At 42.8% G+C, this 18,436-nt stretch overlaps 1 protein-coding gene across 2 annotated transcripts in view; it reads right to left on the minus strand.

Moving 5' to 3' along the window:
* Window positions 1-18,436, minus strand: part of PAG1 (phosphoprotein membrane anchor with glycosphingolipid microdomains 1) — a 220,462-nt gene that overhangs the window by 129,870 nt on the left and 72,156 nt on the right. For both annotated transcript variants that reach the window (XM_077270723.1, XM_077270724.1), the window contains exon 2: window positions 14,952-15,011. The gene's annotated coding sequence lies outside the window, so the exon portion shown is untranslated. The remainder of the gene's footprint in view (window positions 1-14,951; window positions 15,012-18,436) is intronic.

Here is an 18,436-nt window from a genome sequence, read left to right on the forward strand (position 1 = left end):
CTCTGATTTTTGTTTCATGAACATACAACCCGCAAAAAAAAGTCAACGTACATGTTAACAATTTCATAGACTATAAAAGGGTACATGCTCTGTGAAAAACACAGAACACAAACAAGATAAATGGCCATCTGAAACGCATCACAAACTATTGCAACAATCCCTTCTGGGCATAAAGTCATCACATGGCTTCCATTAGAGACAGCACTATCATACAGACCATTGTTAATCCAACTCACTTCGCAAATGCAATACACACAAGTCGGTCCGTATTGCACCTCTGCCAGGAGACACGTCCATACCAAGTCAACACTTCATCAGTGTGACCAAGCACATTACACTACTTAATCAAATCCAGCTTCAGGCTCATCGCAACTAGCAATAACACAATCATTAAACGGTATCATCTGATTTGGGGGCTTTCAACTTTTTACAGTGTAGTGAGAGTAAAGTAGAGGAGATCTGAGGGTATCACATCCTCAAATCCCACCATGGATAAGGAGTTATCAATTTCTGTCCCCATGGAAAAGGAGACATCTTGGTCTTGTAGAAGAGATAGCTACCGTGTTTCCCCGATAGTAAGACAGCGTCCTACATTCTTTTACCAGTCAAAAGTCCCACTATGTCTTACTTTCGGGGTATGTCTTACATTGGAAAAAAAAACCTGTGTGGTCGCTGGAGAGCTGTCACACAGACAGCTCTCCAGCGACCAACTATGTGAAGTCCCCTGGTAACCAGGGTAAACATCGGGTTACTAAGCGCAGGGCCGCGCTTAGTAACCCGATGTTTACCCTGGTTATCAGTGTAAATGTAAAAAAAAAAAAGAAAAAAAAGTGAGGTGTCATATCTTGTTTTTTCCAGAGGTGATTTTGGAGTTTTTGGGCTGTCGGGACAGAATACAGTGGCTCTTCCTTTGCCTTTTGGTGTTTTTAATCCTTCAGAAAGATACTGTTGACTTCCATCTCCAAGTTCTAATCGTCGCTTCGCCGGAGGGCGCCCCAGTGCAGGCTGCTGAAGGCTGGCTCTGGCGGCGGGTCCATGCGGGGTGGAGTAGATGAAGCTGGCCGCTGCTTGCTGCTCCGGAGCGCACAGTCCGTGCGGGGGATGGTGCACCGGGCCGGGGGAGGACAGGACGTGCAGGTATCCGCCGCCTCCTGCGCCAACCACAGCGCCGGCCACGAACCCCCCGGAGAAGCTGGAGCATTTGTCGGGGAGCAGCAGCTGGTCGTGCCCGAGGTGGCTTCCCTTTCTCATGGTACGGAGCCGCCGCCTTCTCCGCTCTCCTCCTTGTGACCCCAGTAATCCGCACTGCCCGGCCTGCACCCTACAAATAGCCGGGGCTGTAGTTAGAGCAGGTCCCCTCGGTGCTGAGGTGAGCTCGTCGGAGGGCTATCGAGCACCGGGGGAGGCGGATTGTACGGCTGTGTGTGCTCGGGCCCCAGCTCCGACCTCCTTGCCACCGCCGTGGCTGAAAAATGGCTCCAGGAAGCTGACAATGAATTAAGGGATGCGGTTTACACGCGAAGGTCGGAGCTGGGGCCCCGAGCACACACAGCCGTACAATCCGCCTCACGAGGAGAGCGGAGAAGGCGGCGGCTCCGTACCATGAGAAAGGGAAGCCACCTCAGGCACGACCAGCTGCTGCTCCACGACAAATGCTCCAGCTTCTCCGGGGGGTTCGTGGCCGGGGGCGGCGCTGTGGTTGGCGCAGGAGGCAGCGGATACCTACATGTCCTGTCCTCCCCCGGCCCGGTGCACCATCCCCCGCACGGACTGTGCGCTCCGGAGCAGCAAGCAGCGGCCAGCTTCATCTACTCCACCCCGCATGGACCCGCCGCCAGAGCCGGCCTACAGCAGCCTGCACTGGGGCGCCCTCCGGCGAAGCGACGATTAGAACTTGGAGATGGAAGTCAACAGTATCTTTCTGAAGGATTAAAAACGTCAAAAGGCAAAGGAAGAGCCACTGTATTCTGTCCCGACAGCCCAAAAACTCCAAAATCACCTCTGGAAAAAACAAGATATGACACCTCACTTTTTTTTTTTTTTTTTTTACATTTACACTGGCAACCAGGGTAAACATCGGGTTACTAAGCGCGGCCCTGCGCTTAGTAACCCGATGTTTACCCTGGTTACCAGTGAAGCCTTCCCTGAATCGTCCGCATCCCGCAGTTAATGCAGCAAAAGGTACCGGTACGGCTTATATTTTTCCAACGTACAGTACTATGTCTTACTTTCGGGGATGCGTCTTACATTAGCCGACCCCGCTAAAACCCCCACTACGTCTTACTATCGGGGGTGTCTTACTATCGGAGGAAACACGGTAGGAATACCAAGTTTATGAAAAATGTGGCTCCAAACAAAACAGCAGAGATTTTCCAAATAAATTCACAATTATCAACGGAGGAGCCAATGTGAAGGGGCAAAGTAAAATATGGAGAAGATACAACTAGACAATAATAAGAGAGGTAAAGAAGATGCTTTACCAGTAACCACGGCTGGTGAAAAAGAAGACGGAGAGTAGGGATCAGCAATAGCCAACACATGTGACCCTACAATGCCGAAAACAAAAAAAATGAAGGAGCCGTGATAAGAGTATGGAAGTTAAAGGAAGTGGATATAGTGGGAAGAAGCACACCAAAAAGCACAATCACTGTCAATAATTGTGATTTAGCTCGGTGACATAGGGAATGTAATTTCGAGCAGGCATGCTGTCATGCAGTCCATTTTAATATGATCATAAAGGGTTAATCCCATGTTCTCAATCAGGAGTTCCCTGCTCCCCAGCCAAACGACTTCCTAATTTCTTGGGGAGCATGATCCAGATTGACAGTATGGACCAGCTTCATCTCTGCGTTACTGGTCCAAACTGTGAGCTCTATGTTACTGCCATATCACACATGTCAAAAATCAAATCTGGCCCTCAGGGTGATTATATTAGGCCGTGAAACTGGGGATTATGTGGGGCCGTTATACTGTATAGAGGACTGTGTGGTGCCCATGATACAATACGGAGGGCTTTGTGGGGATCACAGTTGCAGCATCACACTGTGTTGGGGTCACCATACTTTGCTGGAGGGCACAGTAGGGTCATCATACCGTGGTGTGGAGGGTATTGTGGAGGAATTCACTGTGGTGGTGTCATGCGGTGTTTGGGGGACACTTTTGTTGGGATCACACTTTATTATCAGTATTTATTAATTCAATGTTTTTATCCTTTATCATCACATATTTAAAATTATGCCATTGGGCCACATGCTTTTTACTTATCTTACATAACATTCTACTATTCCAGTAAGATCTATTAATTATAATGTGCTTTGTTTTTGGCACAACTCCTTCAAGTTGGTTTCCATATGAAAAGTTTCACGATTATATTTGATAAGGAAAAACTTCCACAATTGTAGACTTTTCTTTTTTTTAAATCAAGGTTGACCCACACCTTTATCCAAGTTTGTAATTTTGGCCCTCTGTGTATTTGAGTTGGACATCCCTTTTGTCATATGAAGCGGCTTTTCTCTGCACTATGGGAAGTGTATGGACAACAAAGCTGGCTGGTATCAGGCGCTGACAGTGCGCTCCAGTGATCCTCAGCCACCTATAGAGCAGCGCATACAAGCTTAATTGGAAACAGCTTGTAAGCACTGCAGTGGTGGCCGATCATCTAAGCAACAAGCAAATAACAATAAAAAAAGAAAATATACGTCATCAGCGGAATGGAGCAGAATTCTAATAAATGGCAAATTAGAAAAATGCTTATATTTACAAGCATTACCAACAATATCCATCAGCGCAGATGGGAATGACCCTTTAAGCTTCATATTTTACTGTCGATTTTGCACAACAAATCACCATCTGTTCGCTCACCACAAAAAGGTAAAAAAAAATATATGTTTCCTCATTTTCCAACTCTTCTTCTGAGGATTCAATATTTCACCTGGTTTTATAGAGATATAAAATTCTCCACACAAAGCAACAGCTGAACACCTCCAGGGAGCTGGCATTTTGACAAATAATTATATCTTGCAATGTCACGTTAATGAGAATTTTACAAACGCGAGATCACACTGCACTTTGTCACCATAAGAGATGAATGCCGGGAGACGATACGGTGGGAGATGATTACATTTAGTGGAGAAAGGAAACGGCTCCTTAATAAGGGGTTTATTTTACTACTTCAAACAGTGACTAGCTTTATTAAAGGAGAAAAACAAATAATGTCAGAACCGGCTAAACGGCACATGGAAACCGAACGCCCGCTGAACACCCCGCAGGCCGCAGCTGCTGTTGGGGGAGACAGATGAGGCACATCAAGGATTTATGCCGCTGGCATCGTCCCAAATCGCCAATGGGCCTTATCTGTAAAAAGTAAAATATAAAGATATACACCAGAAATTACACAATCTTTATCAATATAAAAGAGAAATACAAAATAAAAAAAATTACCATAACTAATATGTCATTAGTCATGGCACAGCGACTGGCAAACTGACTCGTAGAAATGGAGTCAAGAATCAATTTCAATCCCGCACAGTATCTGCCAGCAAGTTTTTCTTTTTGGTTTTCTTCACAGTTCAAAACTATATATTATTATTATAAGAACCGGGCGATTGTGGAAGGGAAAGTAGATTGTAAGCTTCATGGAGGAAGGATCTTCTGTGCCGCACCCAACAATACATCCGAGGAAAATGAAGGAGAAACAAAATCAACTATTACTGCTAAAAAAAAGCCCAAGCCATCTCCAATTTCTATACTTCCAGGATTCTCCTTTATTTTTTATATATCCTTTATATTAAAAATATTTCCCTGCTTGATACTGTGATTTTAGGAATAAAAAGTTGTGTGAAAGACAAACAAGGGCTGATGGAGCCGAGCGTTAATAGGATGTGGTCACTGTAGATGTCCTCCTGGTCTCCCAATATCATACACTACAAGGTAAGGTCAAACATTTTCCACACTGTGGTTATATTACAACTTCTGTTGGCTGCACCATCACATCATAACTATCCGTACGAGGTCATCGTCTAACCAGTCATTGTTGTACAGGTCTGAACGTGTTACGTCCGGTCATTTGTGATGGCTGTGCGGGAAACAATGGCCGCGCCACTTGGAATTTGCATTAAAAAAAAAAAAAAGACCAGCCTACATTGATCAGTAGTTTGTGGTCTGAGGGTGATTGTGGTGCAGATATTTTTCCAAGACTCACAGTGCACAGTGTGGAGATAGTCTTCTGTCCTGAAGAAATGTGGATGATTGGATAGAGAAGTTCAAAGAAGCTTGCACATGTGTCGGCCATGAAGAAGAACCCGGACGTCCAACCACATCTACGAATGATGGTAACGCTGAGAGAGAACCGATTCTGTTGTGTAGATGAGTGACAAAGGATTATGTCTTCTTAAAAGAAGGGAGGGTGAAGATTCACATCTGAGGAAGAGGTGAGGACAGTGGTGGATTCGTGGCTCACCGGTCAGCCTACAACTTTAGTGAGAGAGTACGAAAGCTTGATGATAGGTGGACAATGTGCACGGAAAAACATGGAGATTATGTTGATTATGTTAAAAAAACGATGCAGGTGTCTTTTCCGAAAGTTGATCAAAATAAAATTTGACAGTCAGTGTGTGGGTAATTTTTAACACACCCCTGTACATTTCCCTCTAGAGTTCCCAACTTCTCTATTTTGATTTTTAGCTCTATGGACACAAAATGGCTACTGTCCAATTATGGTTGTAACAAATGCCTCTGTACGGTGATACATAGTGATGCCGCGCGCTTCGCACTATCGGCACGGCTACTGAGCTTTACTTTTTTCATGATACCAAATGCAGTTGAATTGGAATTATATATTTGATATGTACAATACTATGAAAAAAGAAACAATTTTCATATATAAAAAGCCATTGCTTTATCAACTCAAATCGTCCTCTAATCTGGAATGGATAGCAGAAAGAAAAGAGAAAAAAAAAAGTAAAAAAAATAATAATAAATTATATATATATATATATATATATATATATATATATATATATATATATATATATATATATATATATATATATATACACTCACTGGCCACTTTATTAGGTACACCTGTCCAACTTCTTGTTAACACTTAATTTCTAATCTGCCAATCACATGGCGGCAACTCAGTGCATTTAGGCATGTAGACATGGTCAAGACAATCTCCTGCAGTTCAAACCGAGCATCAGTATGGGGAAGAAAGGTGATTTGAGTGCCTTTGAACGTGGCATGGTTGTTGGTGCCAGAAGGGCTGGTCTGAGTATTTCAGAAACTGCTGATCTACTGGGATTTTCACGCACAACCATCTCTAGGGTTTACAGAGAATGGTCCGAAAAAGAAAAAAAATCCAGTGAGCGGCAGTTCTGTGGGCGGAAATGCCTTGTTGATGCCAGTGGTCAGAGGAGAATGGGCAGACTGGTTCGAGCTGATAGAAAGGCAACAGTGACTCAAATCGCCACCCGTTACAACCAAGGTAGGCCTAAGAGCATCTCTGAACGCACAGTGCATCGAACTTTGAGGCAGATGGGCTACAGCAGCAGAAGACCACACCGGGTACCACTCCTTTCAGCTAAGAACAGGAAACTGAGGCTACAATTTGTACAAGCTCATCGAAATTGGACAGTAGAAGATTGGAAAAACGTTGCTTGGTCTGATGAGTCTCGATTTCTGCTGCGACATTCGGATGGTAGGTTCAGAATTTGGCGTAAACAACATGAAATCTTTGGGATGTGGTGGAACGGGAGATTCGCATCAGGGATGTGCAGCCGACAAATCTGCGGCAACTGTGTGATGCCATCATGTCAATATGGACCAAAATCTCTGAGGAATGCTTCCAGCACCTTGTTGAATCTATGCCACGAAGAATTGAGGCAGTTCTGAAGGCAAAAGGGGGTCCAACCCGTTACTAGCATGGTGTACCTAATAAAGTGGCCAGTGAGTGTATATATATATATACACTCTGTATATTAGAATTGGGAATATCAGAAGTTTTGTTCTAATATTTTTCTAACAGCTCTCAAGTCACATGACCTTAGCGAGACAGAAATAGCGGTGTATGGACGTACAGACTTTCTAGGAGCACGTGTACTGCTCCAGACAGAGAGCAGAGCTGATGGGAGCAGAAGTTGTAAGCACTCAGCTGAGCGCTTGGCGTTTGGGAGGCCATAATGTGCACCAAGTGGTGAAAATGGGTCCGTGGACTTGGCTTACCTCTGCAAAGGTTATATCCCGCATTGAGAATATGCTGCATAAATTGTTTTTTTCTTCCATAAATGGGGAACTTATGATGCTAATAGATAAAATATATTTATATTAACATTTTATGAACTTTTCTAACTTTCGATGAATGTTAAGAAATTAATTACCTGTAACCAATATTAATAGTTAATATTTTTATTTTTTTTCCAAAGCCGACGATAGAAATGTCCAGATTCTATCAACTCCACATCCCCATGCTTATAGCCTGCAAGTACAGATGCGGCACAGCAACTAGTGGTTAATGCAAATGTAATAGCACCCTTATGCCAATGAATTGAAGATTTATAGTCCTGCCAACCGTACAGATGTGGTATAACAAAGTAGAGCTTATCTGCAGAATGGAAGCATTTGGCACAACTTCTGTCCATGTAACCGGCAAAGTCGGAACCCATTGACCCTGCTGGTCTCAGATGAGGATTACAACAGCCATCTGGGACCCCCTGCCACATACATGACATACATACGTTCCACCATAAGTTTGTATGCAGACTGCCTTGGCTTAATTAGCTTCATTCGAATAACGTTTTTAGATATGAGGAACGTTTTGCAAAGTGTACTGCATTATGGCACAAGTCTACATTTTCGAAAACTGCATTTCCCCCACGTTCCATAGAAGCAGATATTCTGTTCTCACATGGAAAGGTCACACTTTGTTATTGAGCGCTAAAACTTCTGCCAGAACTTCAAGTGTAATTGATCGTATAGATTTCAGCTGCCTCCTAGAAAACCACTTTTCACGAGGACTGAAAGCGCAGCGTCAATATCGGAGCTACTTAGCAATTTATGACTCTGGAATTGGTTGTACTGTTCTGTATTTCATTTTAATTAACCTCTTGTTTTATACCCTGGACAGCAGATATTGGAAGTAGGAAGAGGAAAACCATTTTGCCAGCCAACCATTATAATACTTCAGCACTCAGATGTAGATCGTTAGATCTTCATATACATATCTGCCACTTATCTTCAGTAACTATAATACATACACATTGTTATGCTAGTGCGTGTTCTGCACCGCTGCTTGAATAAAGTGTCTTCTAAAAACTAGCAGTAAATTTGTGAGTTGATTTTAAGTCCATCTTCACCTCGGAAAGGTCCAATCAGTTCATCTTTAATAATACTAGCCCATATCAGTGCCCATCTCTGCCTTGCTGGTGCCAGAGTAGAAGTGGAGGTGTGTGCCTGTTACCGATTCAGCCACAGGAACATCCATCTGGTCCATCCAGAGTCACACAACTTATCAGTCCATGAAACTTCTGAAAAATTTGTCCTCAGATATTTCTTGGCCCAGACTTGACGTTCCACCTACTGCGACTTGTTCAGTGGTGGTCAGGTTTCTGACTTCCTTATCTCAGCCATGTCTCTAAGCACTGAACACCTTGTACTTCAGTGTCTTGCCCAGTGGTGGTCAGGTTTCTGACTTCCTTACCTCGGCCATGTCTCTGAGCACTGAACACCTTGTACTTCTGTGTCTTGCCCAGTGGTGGTCAGGTTTCTGACTTCCTTATCTCAGCCATGTCTCTGAGCACCGAACACCTTGTACTTCTGTGTCTTGCCCAGTGGTGGTCAGGTTTCTGACTTCCTTATCTCAGCCATGTCTCTGAGCACTGAACACCTTGTACTTCTGTGTCTTGCCCAGTGGTGGTCAGGTTTCTGACTTCCTTATCTCAGCCATGTCTCTGAGCACCGAACACCTTGTACTTCTGTGTCTTGCCCAGTGGTGGTCAGGTTTCTGACTTCCTTATCTCAGCCATGTCTCTGAGCACTGAACACCTTGTACTTCTGTGTCTTGCCCAGTGGTGGTCAGGTTTCTGACTTCCTTATCTCAGCCATGTCTCTGAGCACCGAACACCTTGTACTTCTGTGTCTTGCTCAGTGGTGGTCAGGTTTCTGACTTCCTTATCTCAGCCATGTCTCTGACCACTGAACACCTTGTACTTCTGTGTCTTGCCCAGTGGTGGTCAGGTTTCTGACTTCCTTATCTCAGCCATGTCTCTGAGCACTGAACACCTTGTACTTCTGTGTCTTGCCCAGTGGTGGTCAGGTTTCTGACTTCCTTATCTCAGCCATGTCTCTGAGCACTGAACACCTTGTACTTCTGTGTCTTGCCCAGTGGTCAGGTTTCTCCCTTCCTTACCTTGGACCTTAATCCGATTGAGATGCTGTAGCATGACCTTAGAAAGGCGGTTCATGCTCAGAAACCCTATAATGTGGCTGAATTACAACAATTCTGTCAAGATGAGTGGACCAAAATTCCTCCAGAATGTTGTAAGAAACTCATTACCAGTTATCGCAGCAAACGCTTGGTTGTAGTTGTTGCTGCCAAGGGTGGCACAAACAGTTATTAGGTTTAGGGGGCAATCACTTTTTAACACAGGGCCCTATAGGTTTGGATTTCTTTTTTCCCTAATAATAAAGACCTTCATTTAAAAACGGCATTTTTGTGTTTACTTGTGTTATCTTTGTCTAAAATTGAAATTTGTTTGGTGATCTGAAACATTTAAGTGTGACAAACATGCAAAAGAATAGGAAATCGGGAAGAGGGCAAACACTTTTTCACACAACTGTAACTGTGGACATAAGACAGGGGACAGACAGGGATACTGGTTTCCTCCCTGTCCATTTACATAATCACACACAACTCAGCACAATTGTCAGTCAAAAGCAAAGGCAGAAAAGTTCATGTTTATATTGTTTATTGTTATGGTCAATTTGAAAAGCAAATTCATAAATAGGGATTGGGATTATGACTGCAGAAGATTCTCAATTTATCAGATTTTCCACACTATCCAAATACCTTTGATGTATTAATCCAATGGATAAAAGCTGAAAGGACAGTACCATTTGCAAAGATTCAGTTTTTAAGGTTTCAATGTTTTGCTGTACAGTGCTATAAATTATATTATCCAAAATAGTTCTCCATTAAGAGACAGAAAGCTGGCTCTCTACTGCCTCCTATTGGATGTAGCAACCCTATAAATCAATGCCCGGCCCTTTAAGGCGCCTAGGATGCAGTACATAGGTGAAGAAGGCATTTGACAGATGTCGAGGGAGAACGGTTTCTCTTCATTAAGAAGACTTAATGGCCAGGCAACGCTCCCCATGTTACATATCGGCACCTTGGTGACGGTTCATTAAGGTGCTTAACCCCTTCATGACTCTGCGATTTTTCGCTTTGTTTCCTCCACCTTATTCCAAGAGCCATAACTTTTTTATTCTTCCTTCCCCGTAGCCGTATGAGGGCTTGTTTTTTGTGGGACAAGTTGTGCTTTTGAATTACATCGTTCACTTTATCATGAGAAGCACTTCAAAGGCAGGGGCATGAGCTTTGATGTATATATACGTCAAAGGTCGTGAAAGGGTTAAAGACGCACTCCTCCCATCAAAATTTGTATTCTCTTAATATATTGCAATACTCATATTATACGGCACTGAGTAGTTACAATTTCTCATTTTGCCTTTCTACTCCGTTACTTCTCTTTTCCATTAGGTCTATGGCATCACGTGAACCTGTCACCCCCCAGGCATTTTTAACAAAAAGAGCCATTTTGTGCAGCACTAATGCTGCATTCTGTCAAGGTGGCTCTTTTAGTTGGGGTCCCTTCCAACGCTGAAATATTTGTTTTTGTAATTTGCCTTTTGCTACCTGTAGTTTGTCAGGGGGGCACGTCTTTTCCCCCGGACACAAACCCCTCTCAGCCATCACTCAGGGCCTCCGGGCGCCACCTCCTCTGCAGTCATTAAGTCCCCGGCGCCTGTGCTGTAAGTTTTTTTTTTTCCGGGTATGTGCAGTTTGCGCTGCCCTTCGACTCCATCACATGATGGGAACTTACAGCGCAGGCGCCGGGGACGTTAATGAAGGCAGAGGAGGTGGCGCCTGGAGCACGGAGGGGCGGAGGGATGGCTGGGAGGCATTTCTGTCCGGGAGGAAAAGACATGCCCCCTGGACAGACTACAGGTGTGAGGGGCAAATTATAAAAACATATATTTCATTGTTGGAAGGGACCCCAACTAAAAGAGCCACCTTGACTGAATGCAGCATTAGTGCTGCACAAGTTGGCTCTTTTAGTTAAAAACGCCTGGGGGGGGGGGGGGTGACAGGTTCCCTTTAAAAAACCAACTAGCTGAATGCTTCTAAGCTCTGTGTAGAAACAGGAGGCCAATTTTCTCTGCACAAGTCATGAGTCACTGCAAAAGTCCCTGGCAAGGGGAGGGGGGGGGGGGGGGGCAGGGGGGTCAGGAGTTGAAGAGGGGAATGATTTCTGCAGGGACAAGATAATTCATGTTTCTACATACAGCAGAGAAAAGAATTAACTGAGTAGAAAGGAAAATGATCAATTGTTAGTACACAGTGCTGTATAACATGATGACTGCAATATGTTAAAAGGATAAAAACTTTGTTGACAGTGCTTCTTTAAGCCTGAAATCTGCCTTAATAAGCTGCAATATATGTGCCAACTTGTCCACAAATATTGTGACTTTTGGCATTTACAGGCCGGTGCTGATCAGGTACGCCAATAGAGTATCATGCCTGCCTATCAAATTCATCATACCTTATGCCACCAAAGTGCTGTAACTTACTCCAAAAATGTATACTAGGCCCCGGCTGGCAGACATGTCTTGCAGCGGTGCACGCTGCATATCAGGTGAATCTGTTCTGAAGTGGCGTTGTGCACTTAAAGGTGTTGTTCGGCCACAGATTAACTGAAAACCTGAAGCCTGTGTGACTGCAGACTTGTGAATCCTCTCATTGTGCGCTGTGAGGCTTCTCCTGTGCCAGGAGCGCGCCGTCATGTGATTGCAAGGATGCCATATGAACATTCTCGGCCACATTCCAACTAGACGGGTGTTTAGCCTCTCTCAATACACTTCTAGTCCACAAGTGAACGCATGTATGCAAATCACATACTTACGGTCACATGCCTGGAGAATCCTCACAGCGCGCAGTGTGCACAATGAAAGGATTCACAAGACTACAGTCACATAGAGTAACTTCAGATTTGTAGCTGAAGACCGGACAACCATTTTAATGAAACACTCAGTGCAGCACACCAACATGGTTCATCAAGACTTGTGTGCCCTACACCATGCACTAAAAAAGGGGGATGTGTGTTCTGTCCATTCTAAGAAGGACAGTGTGGTTCCAATTAGGCATTAAAGTTTACTAACATTAGTGTTTTGCAGTGTTATAGCACCATCTAGTGGTGGTTAAATTTATAACCTGTGTTTTAGTTATAATTAGAGTGTTGCATTATGGGATTGTACCAAGGTATGCTGGGAAAGAGACTCCATTACTTTCTGTGTACTCCCTGGGACACACGCGTTCATGTGCTGTGCTGAACTACCTCACTTAGTTTCCATCCTGGTTATGTTTCTCCGGTAAGATTGTTACCTTTGTTCTTGCAATATAGTGTTCTACAGAATGTGATTTATTGTATAGCAGCTAGTACTTAGGAAATCTAATATCAGTGACTTGCTGTATGTAGTTATATATAGAAGTTGCATCATCCTGTATATTTTTCTTGCTAGTTGTAAAGTATCAGCTGTGCTGTTATTTGGCTCAATACTTATCCATATCATTTGTATTCTTATAGTTTTACCGCATTTTCAATACCTGTTACCAATAAACAAGTTAGACTAAAGAGAACAGTCTGCTTATTTGGAGGACAGAAGTGGTTTATGCCGTATGTTGGATCACACACCGTATCAACGTGTATGAAGACAGAACAATGTGAATACAATCAGGCTATGTGCGCACATTGAGTATTTGCTTGCAGAAATTTATGAAAGGTTTCTGAATCTCTTGGCAGGAAAAACGCTGTGGAAAAAAACGTTTTGCCGCATTTTTGTATGCATTTTTGCAAGTGCTTTTGTACAGCAATGAATGCTTTAAGCTAAATAAAGATATTTAAAAAAAAAAAGTTTTGTGATGTAATTTCTTGGTTCAGCACCCCCTTTTTCATGCTGATGCTGTAGCATCAGGGTAATGGGTTAGGGCTTGGTGTCAGCAGCTGTCAATGACACTTAGCTCTAGGCTTAGTAATGAAAAGGTGTCAGCCCAACACTCTCATTACTAAGCCGATAAGTCAAACACAAACCACACACATTGTCACCAGCCTATGTAGGAGCGTTAACAGAACGAACATACATAGGCTGTAACCAGACAGCATCTGTTAATTTAAAAAAAATAAATAAATAAATAGTGTAGGCTCCATCGTAAATTTAATAACCAGCAGAGGGAAAGCCGATAGAGAAGGGATGGTACCATTCTGGGAAGGAGACAAAAGCTATAAAAGTTCCCAGGCTATTCATATCAGCTGACAGCTGTTTGCTTAGCCTTTACTGGCTAGTTTACAGGGGGACCCCAGAAAAAAATTGATATAGGGTCCCCTATAAAATCTAAGCAGCAAAGGCTATGCAGACAACTGCGGGCTGATATTGGCCCCTCCCAGACTAAAAACCATCACCTTTCAGCTGCCCCAGAAAAGGCGCATCTATAAGATGCGACAAATCTGGCGCTTAGCCTCACTCTTCCCACTTGCCCTGTAGCGGTGACAAGTGGGGTTCATATTTGTGGGGTTGATGATTTGTATTGTCAGGTGACATCAAGCCCACAGGTCAGTAATGGAGAGTCTATAAGACACCTATCCATTAGTAACCCCATAGTGACATTCTATAAAAAACACCGCCCCAGAATAAAGTCCTTTATTTGAAATAATGACACAGACTCCTTACACCACCACTGCTGTGTGGGAAAGTTCTCACGCAGCAGAACCATGAGAGCACCGGAGCTGATGAACTCTGGTAAACTCTCACTGCAGCTCAGTGATACACTGCGGGAGTGATTACCTCCTTTCAGTGTATCGTCGGTGGCCGGGTAGAGAAGTCACATCTCCCGATGTGACTGTTCTACACGTGAGATCACCGTGGGACACTCTGTATTACGTGGTCTATGGCGGACAGGTGAGTATATGTTGGTTTTCTATTTTACATTTTTTCTAGGAGACGAGGGCATTGGGGATTTGGTGTTAGGCGAGTATAATGTTTTTTTTTTAATTTTTATATGTATGTAATTTTACTTTTTTTTTGTAACTGAGCACAGACACCAACAGATGAGATGTCTTCCAGCAGCGGCACCTGTTGCACTGTTATCAGTGACAGCAGATGTAGCCCGATGAGAGTAGTAGCAGGAACGCGATGGCGGGGAGCCTGTGTGGATGACACAGGGAAGCATCATCCACATGAAGCAAGCAGGAGGGCGGCATCGCAAGAAGGAAGGCCCCGGACCAAGAATAGCGACACCCATGGGACCGAACCTCCCCAAGGTGAGCATAATAAAAGTTATTTTCTTCTCTTAAAGGTCGGATCGGGGGCTTATATGCAGCATTATAGAATGCTGTATATAAGCCCTGAAAGGGGTGGAAAAAACAAGTATCAGCCTAGCCTCGTGACAGGTTCCCTTTAAAGTTAGCAAGAATTCCTGGGCGTAACTACAAAGGGTGAGGTCGGTGCAGGTGATCATGTACCCTGAAATCTAGAGAACCCAAAAGGTCCCTTTGACCCATATGAGAAGTCTAACACTACTAAAGACCCATGATAGTTCCTTCCTGTTGGAGATTTTGCACTGAAACCAGGAGCTTCAAGTAAAAGCCTTCAGGTATTCATTAAAAATAAAAATTGTTTACCTATTGTTGCTGGTATAATCCACATTCAGGAAGACATTCAGGAGAAATGCAGCAAAATATCTGAAAGACAAGGAATAAAAGTGTAATTTTATAGAAGTCAGTGTAAAGGTTTATCCTTTTTTAAATTCTAGTTTATGTATCAATGTTAGGATGATCAATAAAGAACAGACAAAGACCAAAAATGGACAAACCTCTGCTGACAAAACCCAATGATGCAACTTCCGAAAATCTCTTAAAAACAATAGGTTATTAATATGACAGCTTGGTGCTCTAGAGGACTCTCTGGGAAAGGCATGTATGAACCGAGAGCCCTTGAGAAAACTACTTGTGGCGAAACCGGTCAGGCGGACACCACATTTGTGTGGTGATGGTTTTGTACTGATGTGTGGGATGTTTTGTGCACGATGCTCATACTCAATACTGCATAAATCGAGGTGTTATGAAAAATTAGTTTACATTTTTTTCATCATTTGCACATCATTCCAAAAAAGCAGCTTCAGAGATGAAAAAGACGACAGGAGCTCTAGCGCCACCTACTGGAAGTTGCAATCCTAAAAGCCAATAATGACCCTTTAACGAGCCTTATGACTTAGGATGAGAAGCCAAAGCAGAAACTCCATTTGAAGACATGCGTTTCGAACTATTCACCCATCATCTGTGCAAAGCAGGAAATCAAATTTGGCTAGGTGAGAAACCTCTGACAGGGCACCTAAGGGGTAATGTTACTACTTGTGGAGGGTGCTGTAAGGAGACTGTTAGGTCATGACCTGCTCCTCTGGGAATTTAAATTTTTAACTAACCTCTTCAGTGAGGGGAAAACACCATGAAATGTATCTGCAAATATGGCAAGGCTCGTTAAAAGTCCTCTTTTTTATTTGCATATTTAAATTTCCAGAGCATTGCATTGCCTACAAGTCTCCTTACAAAATGCTCCACAAGGAGAAACATTACCCCTTTATTTCCTTATCATTAGCATGTCTATCGAGTCTGCTGTTTCCTGAAATCCATAACCTGCCTTTGATTGTGGTGCATTTTTAATGTTGAGGAGCGTATAACAACATGAATCACCTCTTTACAACAAACTAATAGCTATTTTGAGACTAAACTGTAAAAAAATAAATGCACAAAAGTATAATGCTAATTTTTCCCAAGAAAAGTTTGTTACTAGTTTGAAAGGTTTTGGAGAAAAGTATGCAGTTAACAAGTAGATCAGAAGCTATGAAGTGCTGGCAAGTTAGGGAGGGTATGAGTGCTCCATTCTGAAGCGTTACATCGATCACCAACCGCACTTTGATAGAAGCTTGTACTTTATTCCACATCACATCCCAATTGTCTAGGATTCTTGCTAACTTGTATGAAAAAGGCATAAAAAAAGGTCATCAGGACCAATAATTATTCTCATCAGTAAAGGTAGAAATATACAACCTGCTCCTTTAAGATGACTTCTACATATACTATGTGGCGGGAGCACTAGACATGTTTACTAATAAACAGAACTTAGAATTTAAAAGAAATCGTTCAGGAAAACCATAGCGCCGGATTCCTTTTTTGTTTCATGGCCCGGTGACATCTGTACCGGGACTCTCTATAAATCAGCCAACACAGTACAGCAAATTATTTGTGAAATTCAGCAAGCTCGGCAGAATCAGACATTCAGCTGAACAGGACAGTGACGGAACGCAGCGCCATGGATTTACATATCCCATACATCAATCCCAACAAGAACACTCGGTTTATTAGTAACAGCCTGAAAATACATCTGCATCTGTACTACAGTAGTACTACAGGGAGCCCACCTTATACCTTTATATACATGGGGCACAGGCTAGAAGAAACACTCTATAGGTCTAATGTCAGCAGGTCAAAAGTTTCCAGGTTTTGCTTTGATTTTATTCCCACAGCTGCCGAGCATGCTGTTTTTGCTAGCTTTTTTATTTACATCCTCTGTGGAGTGTCAGAAATATGGCCTTATTATTTAGTGCTGCTTTTTGTGATCTTTAGGGGCACGGCTCACATGGTAATTATACAGAGCAGTCTGAAGACCTGCCCCTGAGAATCCCATCAGCCATGCCCCCTTGGTGAATACCATAAAAATTTGCATTACATGAAAAGACCCTTACTTTTGGAACTGAGTAGATAAAATCCTGTTCCCTACTTATGTAGCAGAATCCCAGAACATCAGTATCCCAGATGACAAAATACAGCAGTACTGAGCAATGTAGCAGTGAATCCAGCACAGGAGTGAGATAAACATTTGATAAAAGGCAGCAGTGTCTTTCCCAGTCTCTCGGATCCTGCTTACTTCTTACCTCCACATATGACCTAAAGTGGGTAGATCGCAACCTGATCGTAACATGATAATCCGTGATGAGGTAAAGATGGATTTAAGTAGTATTTCACAGGAGGGAGAAGAAATAGAAATGTGGCCGATAAGTGACGAAAGAGGCATTTTCTCTAATGAGATCATGAAGGTTCTTATACAGCTCTGGCAAAAATTAAGAGACCACCACATCAAAACCCTGTCATGGGTAGCCCAATCTCCAGACCTGAACCCCATTGAAAACCTCTGGAATGTAATCAAGAGGATGATGGATAGTCATAAGCCATCAAAAAAAGAAGAACTGCTTACATATTTTTGCCAGAATCAGTGTGAAAGACTGGTGGAAAGCATGCCAAGACGCATGAAGGCTGTGATTAAAAATCATGGTTAGTCCACAAAATATTGATTTCTGAACTCTTACGGAGATAAAACATTAGTATTGTTGTTTCTAAAGGATTATGAACTTGTTTTCTTTGCATTATTTGAGCTCTGAATGCACTGGGTTATTTTTTTTTTTATTTTGACCATTTTTCTTTGTCAGAAAAAAATACAAAATGTATTGCTTGGAAATTCGGAGATATGTTGTCAGAAGTTTATAGAATAAAAGAACACTTTACATTTTACTTAAAAATATACCTATAAAGAGAAAAATCAGACAAACTGAACATTTTGCAGTGGTCTGTTAATATTTGACAGATGTATTTAGTTTTTAAATACAAGTTTGTTGAAATGACCGTGTTACAATATAGACATTGATATTTTATAATTCACCCGGGTGGGAGACATTTTAACCTAAGTGCACTTTTCTTATTATTACAAAGTGTGCATAATGTCAGGAGGTTTTACATATAGAATTGTTCACCAAGCAAAAAACAAAACCAACCGCTGCTGCACATTATCAGGCGACAGCAGAGGTTGTCACAACTGCCGGCTATAGAATTAGGACAGTGACATCACTACTGGCCCCAAAAGCGTGAAGAGGGCAGTAGGGAACCACTTAGTTTATAATGGAATTGTTGGGATGTGTAAGGAAAGAAGTGACGCCCGATGACTTGCCCACATCCAGGTAAGTGGACTTCACCATCAAACAGTTGGAGCCACGAAAAACAACTAAATAAACAAAAAGGTAGCAAAATGTCCATATTTTGTCCTCGATCAGGCCCTC

Source organism: Ranitomeya variabilis, chromosome 6 (assembly GCF_051348905.1).
Source record: "Ranitomeya variabilis isolate aRanVar5 chromosome 6, aRanVar5.hap1, whole genome shotgun sequence".
Lineage (NCBI taxonomy): Eukaryota > Metazoa > Chordata > Amphibia > Anura > Dendrobatidae > Ranitomeya > Ranitomeya variabilis.